The sequence below is a fragment of the Lampris incognitus genome, chromosome 15, assembly GCF_029633865.1.
Source record: "Lampris incognitus isolate fLamInc1 chromosome 15, fLamInc1.hap2, whole genome shotgun sequence".
NCBI lineage: Eukaryota > Metazoa > Chordata > Actinopteri > Lampriformes > Lampridae > Lampris > Lampris incognitus.
The window spans coordinates 22,629,383-22,643,675 of record NC_079225.1 but is presented as its reverse complement, the minus strand read 5'-3'; the positions used below and the strand labels follow the sequence as shown (position 1 = coordinate 22,643,675).

The 14,293-nt window shown below is 44.1% G+C and overlaps 1 protein-coding gene across 2 annotated transcripts in view; it reads right to left on the bottom strand.

Annotated features, from left to right (window-relative positions):
• The window catches only part of LOC130124989 (disheveled-associated activator of morphogenesis 1-like), a 69,883-nt gene extending 56,122 nt beyond the window's left edge, over positions 1 to 13,761 (bottom strand). For both annotated transcript variants that reach the window (XM_056294387.1, XM_056294388.1), the window contains exon 1: positions 13,653 to 13,761. The gene's annotated coding sequence lies outside the window, so the exon portion shown is untranslated. The remainder of the gene's footprint in view (positions 1 to 13,652) is intronic.
• Between the last annotated feature and the right edge of the window lie 532 nt (positions 13,762 to 14,293).

Here is a 14,293-nt window from a genome sequence, read left to right as displayed (position 1 = left end):
GTTTTGTCTTATTATAAAAGTATAGGAGAGTAAAATTCTCGAGTTTCGGCTCCTCAACACTGCAGCAACAAAGGTAACTGAACAACAACAACAAAACAGAACAAAAAAACAGCAACAATAATAGTGTGTGATGTATGGATGGTGCTGTGTGTGTGTGTATGCCCAGCCCCAACAAATGTGCACACGTGTGTGTGTGTGTGTGTGTGTGTGTGTGTGTGTGTGTGGTTGTCTGCATCTCCGTGCATGTCGGTGTATGCCAAGCTACCTCTGTGTGTGTGTATGTGTATGTGTGTGTGTGTGTGTGTGTGTGTGTGTGTGTGCGTGTGTGTGTGTGTGTAAACCGACCGACAATGATGACCCCAGTTTGAGTGCCACCACCACATAAAATAAATTGGTTGAAATGAAAAGTACTTCTGGAAGTTAGTTTAGGGATTTTGGTTAAGAGAGAAAAGAAGAAAAGATGAATGATGACAAAAAGGGCCGCTCCCTCTCATCAAAAAAATATGAGATTGCAGCAAAAACGTGTGTGTGTGTGTGTGGGGGGGGGGGGTTAGATTGTTACTGATTGGCAACAGGTTTACAGACAGGCGTTCCAATCTAAGATAAAGGCATGCTCAAATCAGGGAGGGGCTGTATCCATAAATTCCATCCATGCGGCCTCTCCCTGATGTGGGACCCTCACCATCACATATTAAATGCCAAGAATGGTCTTTACCCACCCTTCTGGAGTGCTTGTAATTACCCCCTGGAATACCAAGGACCGTCCCAAAAGGGGCACACTGCATCCTATAATCTCTCCAGAATGTGAAGGAGCAACTGCAAACATGAAAACTCGGAGCAAGGCGTAAGCGGTACAACACCACTTTTCAACCCCGGCTGCAAGATAAAAGGATAAGTAAAGAAGACTCAGTTTCACGTATGCATAGGGGGGAAAGAAAAAATATCTTCTAAGCAGAACTTTGCCATCGTCCCACTGAGCAATGTGTTGAACAGCTTTCCACGGAGAGAGAGGAATTGGGTTGAAATTAATAGACTGGCACAAACAAATCCATTGAACATTAAGTTTTGATTAGAGTGATGATGGTACATGACCCAAACTGATGGCTAAGGTAGCAAGTCGAAACCTTTTGAAATCTGGTAGGTCTACCATGACTGACCATATTGGATGAGTCCTATGAAAGCTTGTGCTGAAATTAAATTTAGGCTACAAGTAAAATCTATTACCAATGACAACAACAACCACAGCAATTATTTACTCCAAAATCAGAAAAAGAAAACAAAAGTAGATAACAAACACTCAGTAATTTGAAAACCTACATATTCATGCTCATCCGCTGTGAGTCAAAGTTTTCTATGGAAGAGACTTCACTTGAAAGGATGCTGAGCAGCAGTCAACCAGCCACTTATCTTGGATTTTGAGTGAATCTATAATCTATGAATATGCTGGTCTGTGGCAGATCAAATCAGCACATCCTGGATCTCAAATGTGGCGAGTGACTAAATTATGCATTTCGGAAAAAAGATCCCCCTTGAAAAGCTGTAAAGGCGTCGCTGCAGATATGCTGTATGGCAAACGACTGCAGCTGCAGAGAACGTGCTTGTAAGGGATTGATAGAATTTGAGAGTTAAAGGCTCCAGCTTAACTTGTTGATCCCCCCCAGATGTAGGCCGAGTTGACTGCTCTGAAAATCTAGTGGTTTGGATTTCCAGTGGATGGAGAAGAAAGAGGAGATGGCTAATGGAACAAGAATGATGCACCGAGAGGGAGAACATACACAAACAAATCAATGGGAATAACGGTAATCCTACATAATCCAATCAGTATCAAGTCCACTGTCACAGGGAAGGCAATTTCAAAACATAGCATACCTATTATCTAACGTTTCACCCCAATGCACCGATTATTAGTTCAATGGTGTGTGCGTGTATGTGTGTTTTTTTTGGGGTTTTTTTTGGGATGGTGTGTCCTTTGTCCTTGTGTAACTTGTGTAAGGACCTCTAAAATCTACTGTACGTACTTTGTGGTACTTCATTTAACAGCATGCTTTGTGTCTTAAACATTTCCTATGTTCTTGTAAGTTTCTAAACATGTAAACCAATGGAATGTATTTGCTCTTTGTATTTTTATTTGAATTTTGTTATTAGCCAATGATGTGGTGTGGAGTTGTTATGCCCGCGAAATCACGGGGTTCACAACAGTTGATCTCCTCACGGAGAGGGAAGAGTTAGGCAGTCCGAGGAGTACGACGAAGAGAGAGGGCCATTTTTCTGCTGCTCCGTCTAAGTACCCGTTTCGCGGAGACTTTATATACAGCCTGTGTACTAGGCCCGCATTTGAGGTCAGGAGTGTTGCGATTGGCCCGCGGTCGTATGCTTGCTGGTGGGGTTGTTTTTGTATGCCGATTATTTTGTTTATGCCCCATAGCCAGTGTCGCCGCTAGCTAGCTAAGTGGATTTAGCATCCAGTGCTAGTGTGTTAGCCGACTAGAGTTGTGGAGGCTAGCCAGAAGTCATCGGGCTGCGCTGGACAGTGATCTAACTAGGGGAGCCGCTCTGCTCCATTCCTGGGACCTGTCTGCTGTTCAAAGAGGACTCGCTTCATCTGCTCTCTGGCGCTGGGCCCACCGGAGGACCATTATCTTCGCCAGGGTTGTCTGAACAGTGCAACCTGTGGCCACCTTGCGGGTGGAGGCCGCTACCGGGGAGCCGACACCTGCCAGCTGCTAGGCTAGCACTACGCCTTCCATCCTCTGGACTGCACACTGCCTCCCGGTCGAGGGAGCGATGGGTTGTGAGTAACCCGAAAATTTCATTTATACTGACACACACACACACACTTTTATCTCATCGCCTGGGCATCGTAGCGGTGGCTGCCTTGCCCTCCGCTCAGAGAACTGTTTTAATGTGCACCAACGGGCCCCAACGGAAAGCGCTGGGCATTTTTGTGTTCTTTTGATACTTTCTTCCTGTTTATTGTGACCGGTTGTCACACCCTGTGTAATTTCAATTAATGTTTATTTAATCAACAATACTACACTCGTGTGGTACTCTCTCTCTCTCTCTCTCTCTCTCTCTCTCTCTCTCTCTCTCTCTCATTATTGGTAGCTCATTTTCCGCATATGCAAATCCTAGGTTACTTATGGAGTGCTGGTAATAAGCTTGTACAGTAATTCAGTACACAGCAGGGTTATAAGATCTGCATTAACCACAGGTTTGTTTAATTCTGGGAAGATACACCATTCACTAGCCTTAGGTAAGTGTAGTATTTTCACAGTGGAGGCACCGCGCTACTAAATTTATTATTATCTTGGTTAATGATTTCTATTATCAATTATCACTAATATTGTCATTAGTGGCACTAGCCTACTAGTACACAGGAGGTTCAGCCAGCTCACCATTCCACCGCTGAGAACTCAGGATCCGGTTGCGCTATTGATTTGTATTGTAACACTCTAGTAACTGGTAGCATTAGGCTTTTGTCTTGTTTAAATGTGCTTGGCGTTGCCCGCCAGTGAAAAAGGGGTTACACTTGTGTTAAGGCAGAGAGAGCAAGAGCACAAGAATTTCATTGTATTCTAATACAGATGACAATAAATTGAACTTGAACTACACCAAGTCAGTGTGAAAAAGGTCTCGAGTCACGCCCCCCCGTGTTTGACCGCCAACCGGTTTATGAGCTTGGCTTATGGCCAGCCAGACACAGGATTGACACAGTGACTAAGTCTAAGGTGAAACCCAGCCAGCACACATGGCCAGCTAGCACGACTGGATGGCCGAGTTGCAAGCTGCTTATCTCAAAGTGTTGTCATAATCTCGGGAGAGAGGAAAAAAACACAACGCGAAAAAACATGCCAATACACCACCTACAACTATGAAAACAAGCTGAAAAGCCTCAGTCAGAGGTCGGCCCGGGATCCGAAATGTGTGGACCCAACACACCAACAGTATTAAAGAGGCATGGCCAGAGATAATGTTTGGGGATGTTAACAAGGCCACCTGCTGTTTAACAGGATCATCCTGACAGCTTCAGCTCTGGGGCACTTTAGGTGGTCAGCCAAAGTGAGGCACATCTCTGACACAATTTGCACTATAGTACATCTGTAAACTTCAATATGGGAACAATACTGAGCAGCAGCTGTCTAAATATGCATACTTAGGCTGTTACTTTCTAGTAATAGTCACTGACAAATAAAGCTGACCCATTACAGTAGGTACGTCTTCTAGTGTTTTTACTTGATTTTTTGTGTGTGTGCAGAATTAGGCCTACATTCATTTTTCAGGATTTATTACAACTAGAGGAGTGCACTCAGTATAGTGCAGATCTTCTCCAGGCATACGCATCTCCCCTTCACCAGTGTTTGAACTTGGTGACAAACCCTTTTTTCGCCTGCCAGGAGAAGGGAAATACATGAATATACAGACAGAAAAACCAGCGTTTTTCCCGCCATTACAAGACTTTTGCGCAATGCCCAAATTGATTGAACAGGAAATGTGAAGAAAAAAGTTGTTAATATGCAGCACTCTAACAAATCTACCTAATAAGCACATTTTGCCCATCAGTCTGTGGATGTGCAGCCTCCTTGGCAGACCCTCACATGACAGCGACCAAGTCTAATATGAAATGACAGAGATCAGGCTATCATAATTTCAAAGCCCTTATTAAACGCCTTCGAATGTACTTAACCGTCGTGGTTTTCATGATATAAAATAAATGAAGGCGAATGGCTGCTCTGCTGATTGACTTTCATTCATAAAACAACGGTAAGAAAACATAGCCCAGCCATGGAAAATGTTTTACTGCGGCTGCTGAGATGATTTCCAGCTGTGACTGTAATTAATCCTACTCTTGAAATTGTATTTTTATAGCAGAGTTTTAACATTGGAGACTACGGCATGAATACGATGAATTATTTTTGGTTCATCCGGTGTTCTTCCAGTTCTCCTGTGCTGAGATCAGCAGTGGGTGATTTGCTGGCTTGCAAAGTACGTTCGACTTCTCGTTGACTTTCAAGACTCATACCTGAATACATGTTTTGGTTTTGACTCTGTCTCTGCCCGATGTGACTCAAGCGTAGATGTGAGTCACACATGCGCACGGCTGACTCAGATCAGGCAGCGACGGAGAGCATTGGTCGAGTGAGCTAGCCAGTGAATGGAGAGAGGGAGCAGTGATAGTGAGAACAAACTTTTTTCGAAGGTTCCGAATCACCGCAACCATGGGAGGTTCTTCATCATACTGTGCACAAAAAAAAAAAAAATTTTAGGCTGATAGGTCCAGTAGTTTACAAGATTATCCGCGGACAGACACATCCACACACAAACCCACACACATGGCCAAACACTTAGAAGCCCTCCAGGCAGAAATAACAAACAGGACAAACTAAAATAATCAAGCGGCGTAAACCAGGTCAAACTAGAAGTCTCGAGATGTGCCAATTATCATTCAAGTGGGACAGCTCAATCACTATCCAGGTAAAAGTTTAACAAGTTACATAACCATAGTGGAAAAAAGATGAAGTCGACGATAAACGGCAAAATACAATCACGATCATGTCAAAGAAACAGCGAGCTGTTGACGCAGCTGGTTTCCTCTGACTCCTAAGCTGTATTGATGGGTCCGCCACGACTAGGGAAATGTTATCGTACAGATATGTTATACTGTGGGAACCTACTCATCATGGCAATAACCCCACTTCTGCCCCCCCCCCCCTCCGGGGGCACCCTACTGTTCTTTGCGAGAGAAGTTTGCTACTGTAACCACCTCTTAAATAAACGGAAGGCATTTCCAACCCGTGACACTGAATTAGGGGGGAAAAGACTGATGACCCAGTAAAATCACTTTATGCCCAAGGGCTTTCCATGCACATCAAAGTACAGAGTAATTCATTTGTAAGGTTTGGTTTTAATCCATTTCAGTGTGCTTTACAACAAGTATAATCAAATAAACATTGAATCAACGATCATTTCAGTCACTTCAATTATGAACTGTATTTGACTTGTTCATGCAGGCTCAGCAGCTGAGGAACTACTTTCCCATGGCAAAAACGATGACATTTTGATGACACATGATGACAAAAATGATGCCTTGCACCTTAAGAATTACACACACATAATGGAAAGAGATGTATTTAACTTAAGTATGCATTGTTTTCTGTACCGTGTCGGGGATGTGTACCATGTAGGCTATAATTGTGAAAAAGAAAAAGATAGTGATCTTCTCAAGGTATCCATTTCCTCAGCATCATGGTCGTTCAAACATACAGAACCAGTCGTATATTGCACTTAATTACTTCAGTACAACACATCGGATAAAAGTCAGTGAATGAAAAGCAGGATAGGAATTCGGCAAAATAAAAAGGACTTTTCTCTCTTTAGCTCAGCGACTTGTCAGCACACGAGTTACAGGAGGGCGGGGCAGCATTTCAAGAGCAGGGTAAAGCGGACCGTGCTCTGGCACAGTCCACTGCCGGATCTGATACATGCCTTCTCATCCGCAGATGTTCCCGGGCCTGATGCACATGGTGCGTTTTGCATCCGGTGAGGGTACCTACATGATTTTAATCTCCATGTGTTTTAACAGTCCTTTCAAGAAATGAATCAAGTGCACATTAAGAAGGGGAACACCACTCATTCTAAGAATCCGCATGAAATTTCCACTTCAGTCCTGTTAACATCTGTGAGCACACACCGCTGTCCTGAACACGAGATATAATGCAAGCAAGACTGTGCAGCTGCAGTCCACAGCTGCTCCGCTAACAAATGGAGTCGGTAGAACATTGTCGAGGGCTGTCATCAAAATGAGCCTTTTACTGTCACAGTATTTCTGACTCCAAATAAGAAATTGCAGACTTCTTCCCGTACCTCTTGCAGTTCACATCTTCATAATTTAATTTTCCATGGAGCTTTACTTTGGTGGGCTAATGCAGAGTAGTCCCAAGCAAGTCTACTGCTTAAAAAGCCCAATAAGGCCCCATTATTTGTAGGATGTAATTGGTTTGAAGGACTGATTTGAAGGATGAAATTATTTTTGGCAAAACCAAACAGCATAGGTAATAAGGCACAGGCCACCCTTTGGGTTGCTGGCTATTTGGTATTATTTAGCCATGCTGTCATTACACTTATACTCCAAATCCCACAAGTAACAGTCTGGCCTGATGAGTTCCCAAGATTTGCAATCAGACAAAATCCTGGAACCCAACCAGTTTGGGCCTGTGCAGAGTGTCTATTGGGCTCATAGATATATCAAAAACCACAGAAAACATCCTTACACCCAACGTATCCGACGTCTTTGCCTTGACAATCCACATCCATTGTGTGACCTTGAAATCAAAGCATAAAGGCGTTCACGCTTTGAAACATGAGTCCCATTTGGCTCATTACACACTCCCTCCTCTCTCCAAGATCTTGGTTATCGTAACATCCCCCCACACATGCTCTCTCACACACACACACACACACACAGGACAGGACCCACATGCTTTCTTTGTTTGAAGTGGGGCCGAGCAACCAACCCTCTTTAACACAACTCGTGGCTGCGGCACATGCAATTAATGTTGACGCTCATTATCATGATAATCTAGGGCTTGCCTCGGTTTCTGGTGGCCCCTCGCTCATTCTTACTTTGGCAAGAGAACAGTCACTGTGGTGACGAAGCGAACTACACTTAAAAACCACTCTTGGGGAAGAAACTTGGCCAAGAGCATTTAATTAAAACTATACAAGCTGGAAAAGGAACGCTACTGTCATTTAAAGGGTCACTACAGTTGAAAAACAAGCCAAATATACAACCAGCTATAGCCTTTAGTTAGATGACACAATATCACAAGTACACATCTAACAAACTAGACTATTTTGCCACCATATAAAAGGTGTTCACCCAGGACAGAGTGGATTATCAGGACTGAATTAACCCTTGCCACTAAGTAGTCCTAAATGGAGCCTCGTTGCACCAGCCCAAAATCTCCATTACTGGTTTCATGACTTTGAAGGAAAGTAATTATACAAACATCGTGTAGGTGCAAGGCTGTAAGAACATCATCAATGAAAAAAAGGGAGAAAATGCCTGCACACTTACTTTTTAATAGGGCAACATTTCAATCCCACATGGATCTTCATCAGGTCAAAAAGCATGTTTCATGACTTTGTTGTATCCATGAGGAACAGTGAAAGAGAAGTTCCACTCAGTACCTGTCAGCAAAACTCACCTGAGCTGGATTAATACGATTACATCCTTAAAATGTGACTACTCTATTCCGTTGCCTACCAACACGGGGATCTGCGGTTCGAATCCCCGTTTTACCTCCCCAGCTTGGTCGGGCACCCCTACAGACAGAATTGGCAGTGTCTGCGGGTGGGAAGGCAGATGTGGGTATGTGTCCTGGCCGCTGCACTAGCACCTCCACTGGTTGGTCGGGGCGCCTGTTCGGGGGGGGGGCTGGGGGAAATAGCGTGATCCTCCCATGTGCTACGTACAAATTTGCCTCAAGGGGCTTTACAGCAACACAACATCGTGTCCTTAGACCCTCACTATTAGGTAAGTAAGTTGTAGTTGTATGTAGTTCTTCAGCCAACAAGTATGCTAAGCAATATTCCATAACGCATGAGTAGGTACCACTTTTTCATCCGGTGGTGATATCCTTTTCCTTTCTTTCCTTTTATTTATTTTTTTATTTATTTTTTTTCTTTCGTTTAGACACTTTTTCTATAGAACTGCAATGCAATTTTTGCTAGCTACTTATTAAATTGCCAATGTAGAGAAAACGTTGATGTTGTGTACCATATCTACAATATCACAAACATGAATGGACAAGGATGACAGGGATGAACCACTGATGCCCAGTAAAAGTCACGAATTGATGAGCGTGAATAGCTATCTCTTTAAAAAAACATTCACACACAGGACTCTATCTCAGCAGGCAGCAGAAGTAGCACAGCTTGTACCGAGCTCTCTAGGGTTTGTCTCCAACAAGTTCAGATTGGCCCAAAATATAATTTCATAGGTCACCCAGTTCTTGTTATAACATCATAAGACTGCTCATCAAGGCGTGTTTCTCTGGGGCAGTGCTCGGTAGAGATAAACCTGCAGCCCAAAACCAATGACGGTGCTGGACTTTGCACCGGGCATCCCTGATGATCACCGCATGTTCAACACATGTGGGTTAATGTGCAAGTCGTAAAGTTGGGCTCTGTTAGCTGGACAATAACACCTTGCCTAGGTGTTTTTGCTGAGTGAACTAACCATCCTAATTTTTCCGATGGCAAATGACACAAAGGTCTGCAAAGTGAAAGTGATGGCTCTCGGCCAAGAATCTCATTTCCTTTCTGACATAATGCTTCTTTCATACAGGGTTTTGTTAGGGGGAGGGCAAAACGGTTGGACTTTTGAACCTCGTTTTTCTTTCTTGAACCCCATTCACATCATAAGTGGTTTGTGATGTCTTCTCTCTCTCTTTTTTTTTTGCATATGAATTTGAGGAGAAGAGAAATCCTTTGATTTATCACTTTGGAGGAATGAGTAATCCATTACTCCACCACCCTCCTCCGTCACCACCTCCAGGTGATTGAGCTCTGGTGCGCCTAAACCACATTAATTAAAAATCTCCCACTATTCAGAGGTTCAAATGGGAATGGGGTGCTCTGACCTTTCAACTCTGGAGAATGAGCAGGGTCAAGAGTCAGGGGTCTGGGAGGGAAAGAGAAACTTGTAAATCATGGTGTGGGTATTTACACTCTTACCAAGACCATCAAGTGGGCCTATCATTTTTAACACTTAAGCTGTCAAATCCCATGCCAAAAATGGAAAAAGTAAACAAAAGACATGGAAAAAAAAGCAATGCGGGCAAAAAAAACTGCGATTCTTCTGTGTTGCATCAAAACAGATCTGTCAAATATATTTGACAGAAATAACACAAAAGGTTAGCTATCAAAACCTTATTTTATACCAGCAAGGTTAACCCTACTGTTCAGACCTCAGTGCGACAGGGTAGCAGTGTTGTGCCATTAACTATATACTCTGATTTGAATCCAAAACAATTTCACTTCATGTCCAAGCTGTAAAGTAAAAAACAAAAAACATGCAATGTCTTGTCTTCAACGATGCATGATCACAGAAAACAAAATCCTTTTCTCCGCCTTTGATTGTAGGGTTTAGAGACAAGCTCTGGAATAAACATTTGGGGGAAGATTTGGGTTGAAAAGGATACAAAGCTCAGGTTTTACAGTTAGGCTGCAAAAACAAAAAAAAAATCTTCAATGTCTGGAGTTGGGCGTGGTCAACAATGCTGTGTTAATCCCTGCTGTCCCAACAGTGGGGACCGATGCTCCGGCAGCCAGATTGGGGGCTGGGTGTGGCGAGGCAGGGCTGCCATGGTGACGGGGCAGGCCGTGGTGGAAAAGAGATGCTAAATGAAGCCATTGTCTGGCCCAAGTGAAGCACACCATACTAAGAATGGCACATTCAAACAGTCATACGGGCCTATTGTTGTGTTTAGCCAACAGCGTACTGCAGGTCCGATGGCCTGCCCCGCAGCCTGCATTTGACATCACAAGGACACTGTTACAAAGTTGGCTCAGAACAAAGGCAATGAATTTGAATGACTTTGAGTCTAGCACCAACTATACTGATACTGACTCACTTTTCCCTAATACTATTCAAGTATTCTTAAAGTAAGGCCGTCAAAGAAACCATCTTTAAACTAACCAGACTGAAAGGGATAGGTTGACTATAGGGCTTTGATTACTGCAACAACTCGATCGGTTGACTTGCAGTAAACACACAAAATCGCTGCTTACGTCCCAACACTGAAAGAGTGAAAGGAGTTGGTTCTTTGACAAATCGTGTATATTGATGGCAGGCAGGCCACTAACGAGTGTTTCCCTAATTTCTGTGGTACTGAGGAAATGCAAGGTGCAATGCCCTAGTATGAGCCAAAAAACCATACCCAGTCTCCAGAGCCAGTATGCTGAGAAACTGGATCTGCTGCCGTGACACCCTAACAGTCCTCTAATAAATGTGCCAATTAAAGTCAAACTGTATTTAACCAAACGTTTGAGCAAAGCAATTACAGTCTATCACAGCACTGCAAATAAAATTTAATATCTCCATCCAAAGGAGACGGGTGTACTAAATGTAGAACTGCCCAGCAGTTTACAGGACTCTTCCACTTCACTAACTTCATTCATGCTCTTTAAAAACACATGCTGGCTCAGATATTGAAAAAAGACCCAATGTTCCCCTTGAGGTAAAATTTAAGATGGGAATTTTCGATGGCTTTCACAGGAAGAAAAAAAAAGTATCCCCCAGTACAGCCGTGCTTCAGCACCTGCTTCTAAACATCTGAACATTAAAGTCAATTCAACGCCTGCAGACCGCTCTGACATATGGTCAGGGCCGGGGCACCACCATATGGGCCATTTATTCCTAAATGACATCCATCGTTGAAAAAATAATAAGGGTCAGCCTCACGGGTTCACCAATGGAGTCATTTACTCTTTCACTCTGCCGTCCTTAATATGAGTCAACCAGCAACACTGCCGGCTCACTGCATTGTCAGTCCGGTAAAATTTGGAAATCCAACACTCAGTTCATTAACCCTATTCCCAATAGGAGCAGGGCAAATGTTTATATGTGGGGCGAGTGAGTGAGAGAGAGGGGGGGGGGAATGGAGAGAGAGAGAGGAATGGAGAGAGAGAGAGAGAGAGAGAGAGAGAGAGAGAGAGAGAGAGAGAGAGAGAGAGAGAGAGAGAGAGAGAGAGAGAGAGAGAGAGAGAGAGAGAGAGAGAGAGGAATGAAGGAGACAAAGAGAGCGGAAGAATGACAGAGAGAAGAGGGTGTGTGATAGAGTGCATGTAACAAAAAGGGAGATAATGTGAGACAGAAAGAGAGTGACAGAGAAACACACAGGGAGAGAGACACAGACAGACAGACAGACAGACAGACAGACAGACAGACAGACAGACAGACAGAGAGCGAGATACACAGAGAGATAGAGAGAGAGAGAGAGAGAGAGAGAGAGAGAGAGAGAGAGAGAGAGAGAGAGAGAGAGAGAGAGAGAGAAATCCATTAAGACTGTGACCTCAGAAATAGACATCATTTAGTCCTCCCATCTCATCTCTGTTCAGTGATTGTGAACTGGAGACGCTGCTGATAACTTGTGGGTGCTTTATTCTGAGGATCCGGGGATTAAATCAAATTCATCAAGCCACTATCTGTAGGCATCAGTTAGGCTCTGTTCTGCTCTGGTTTCTCACCTGCCTGCGCCTCTGCAAGAAAGACCCGATAACAGAGTCAGAGGTCAACTGATAACAATAACATCTCCAGACAAAGAAAGGCCCTAAAGCACCAACCACCTCGACAGACATACACTTACAACGCAGACTAATCATCTGCAGCACACACAAAAAGACACATAATTCAAATGCCAGGACTTGTCAAAGCCGATTCGAAAGCCACCAACTCCCTCTCTCAGCACAGTTAAAGCTGTGGTCTAGATAACAGCATAGGGTGTAAGGCTGCTCTTGACTTCCACCCATGTTTATAGTGAAAACATGTCTCCAAATCACACCGAGTTAAGCCGTCTCACAAGGCCACAGCCCCGTTACAAGCACATGCATGCCCCCGGGAGATTTGGAGAACTGTAATGCGGGAGAATTGCAGCCACGGGCCGGGCATAATCCACCCTGGACACGCACCTCCATCACTTTCCTAACTTTGGGGAAAATGCGGACGCACAAGTCGCTTCAGCTATGACAACTGGGCAGTTTATGGCTCTTCATTAGGCAGACATGCAGATTGCATCCGTGTAAGGTTTCAGTACTGGCTCAGATATCTGGAAACTGCCTTGAGTGTGGTATTTAGAGAATGTCAGCCCTTTCGTAATGATGTTAACACAAAAAAAGCAAATTTAACATTATGTAAATTCAGTTTCACATTAAAAAAAAAATTCAAGTTATGAAATTCAATCTCTTAGCCCACCAGAAAATCTATAACGTCTCATAGGTAACGTTTAATGTGTCTATAGAGACCGGATGCAAAGAGTTTGTTAGGCAGGTGCCGGTTGGTTTTGTTTATACCTAATCCAGTTATTGCAGCGATCATGGGGGGGGGGCTTCCTCCTCCCACCTACACGGATCAAAATAGAAAACCCATCGCAATGCACCACAAGCAGCGGCAACCACGCTTTCCCATTTCCGTGCGTTGCCCCCAGGAGTCCACTTCTCCGGGCCAGGAGTCCACATCTCCGGGCCAGATGGGCTGCGAGAACAGCCCGGCCAGCGGAGCTGACACGCCACACTAAGCAAAACATATGCAAATGTCACCAGGCATTCGTCAATACAGCTTTGCCTATTTACGCATCGGTCCACCTGTGGCGAAATGTTTCTGCTCGTCGGATCTAAGCTCGAAGGGGAAACGCCAGAAATTAAAGTAAAAACAAATAAAAATGTAGTGTTAGTGGAGTTGGGGAAAGCTAAAGCCATTTATCGGGACACCGGCCACACTTGTGTGTGTGTGTGTGTCAGCGCTCAGATGCGGCTCCGTGGGAGTCGGCACGGACATTCAAACACAATGAAAATTTCAACGAGGACGCTCACGGACACAAGCCCGTAACCCACTGTAATCCCCCCCCCCCCCCGTGTCACGGAAGCGCTCTTACCTTGTAACGCTGCGCATGTTCCTTGGTACTTGTGTTCACAAGTTCGCCGGGTTGGCAGAGTAAAACGCAACACAATTCAGAGATAGGTAGATAGTGAACTGGTCCAACCGACTAGTTGGTCCGGAGTAAGCGTGACATCACCCATTTGCCTACTTGCTTGAAACAGCTAACGCGCATGCGTCACATTTTTTTCCCTTTTTTTCTAAATCAAGTGTCTTATGGGTCTAGTAGTTTTTGTAATATTTTTGGGGGGATTTCGATTGTTCTCCCCGAGGGCGCTGTACGAGTCCACCGGTCTACTTGAAGTTGACTCGCCCCAACACTCATACAAGGTCATGTACGAGCAACGTCATACAAAATCATAAGTGATATTTCTTCGAGATCAACCACAGCCATCTGACATGACACCTGTCATGTTTTAATTAGGAATGCACTTTTATACGTTTAAGTGAACAAACTGAAATAATTTTATAGCATAACACACATATGTGGCACTTCTGGCTTGCCTACTACATGGTAAATGGACTGCATCTATATAGTGCTTTTCTAGTCTACAGACCACTCACAGCACTTTACAGTGTATGCCTCACATTCACACACACATTTTTCACACTGATGGAGGAGGCTGCCATGCAAGGCAC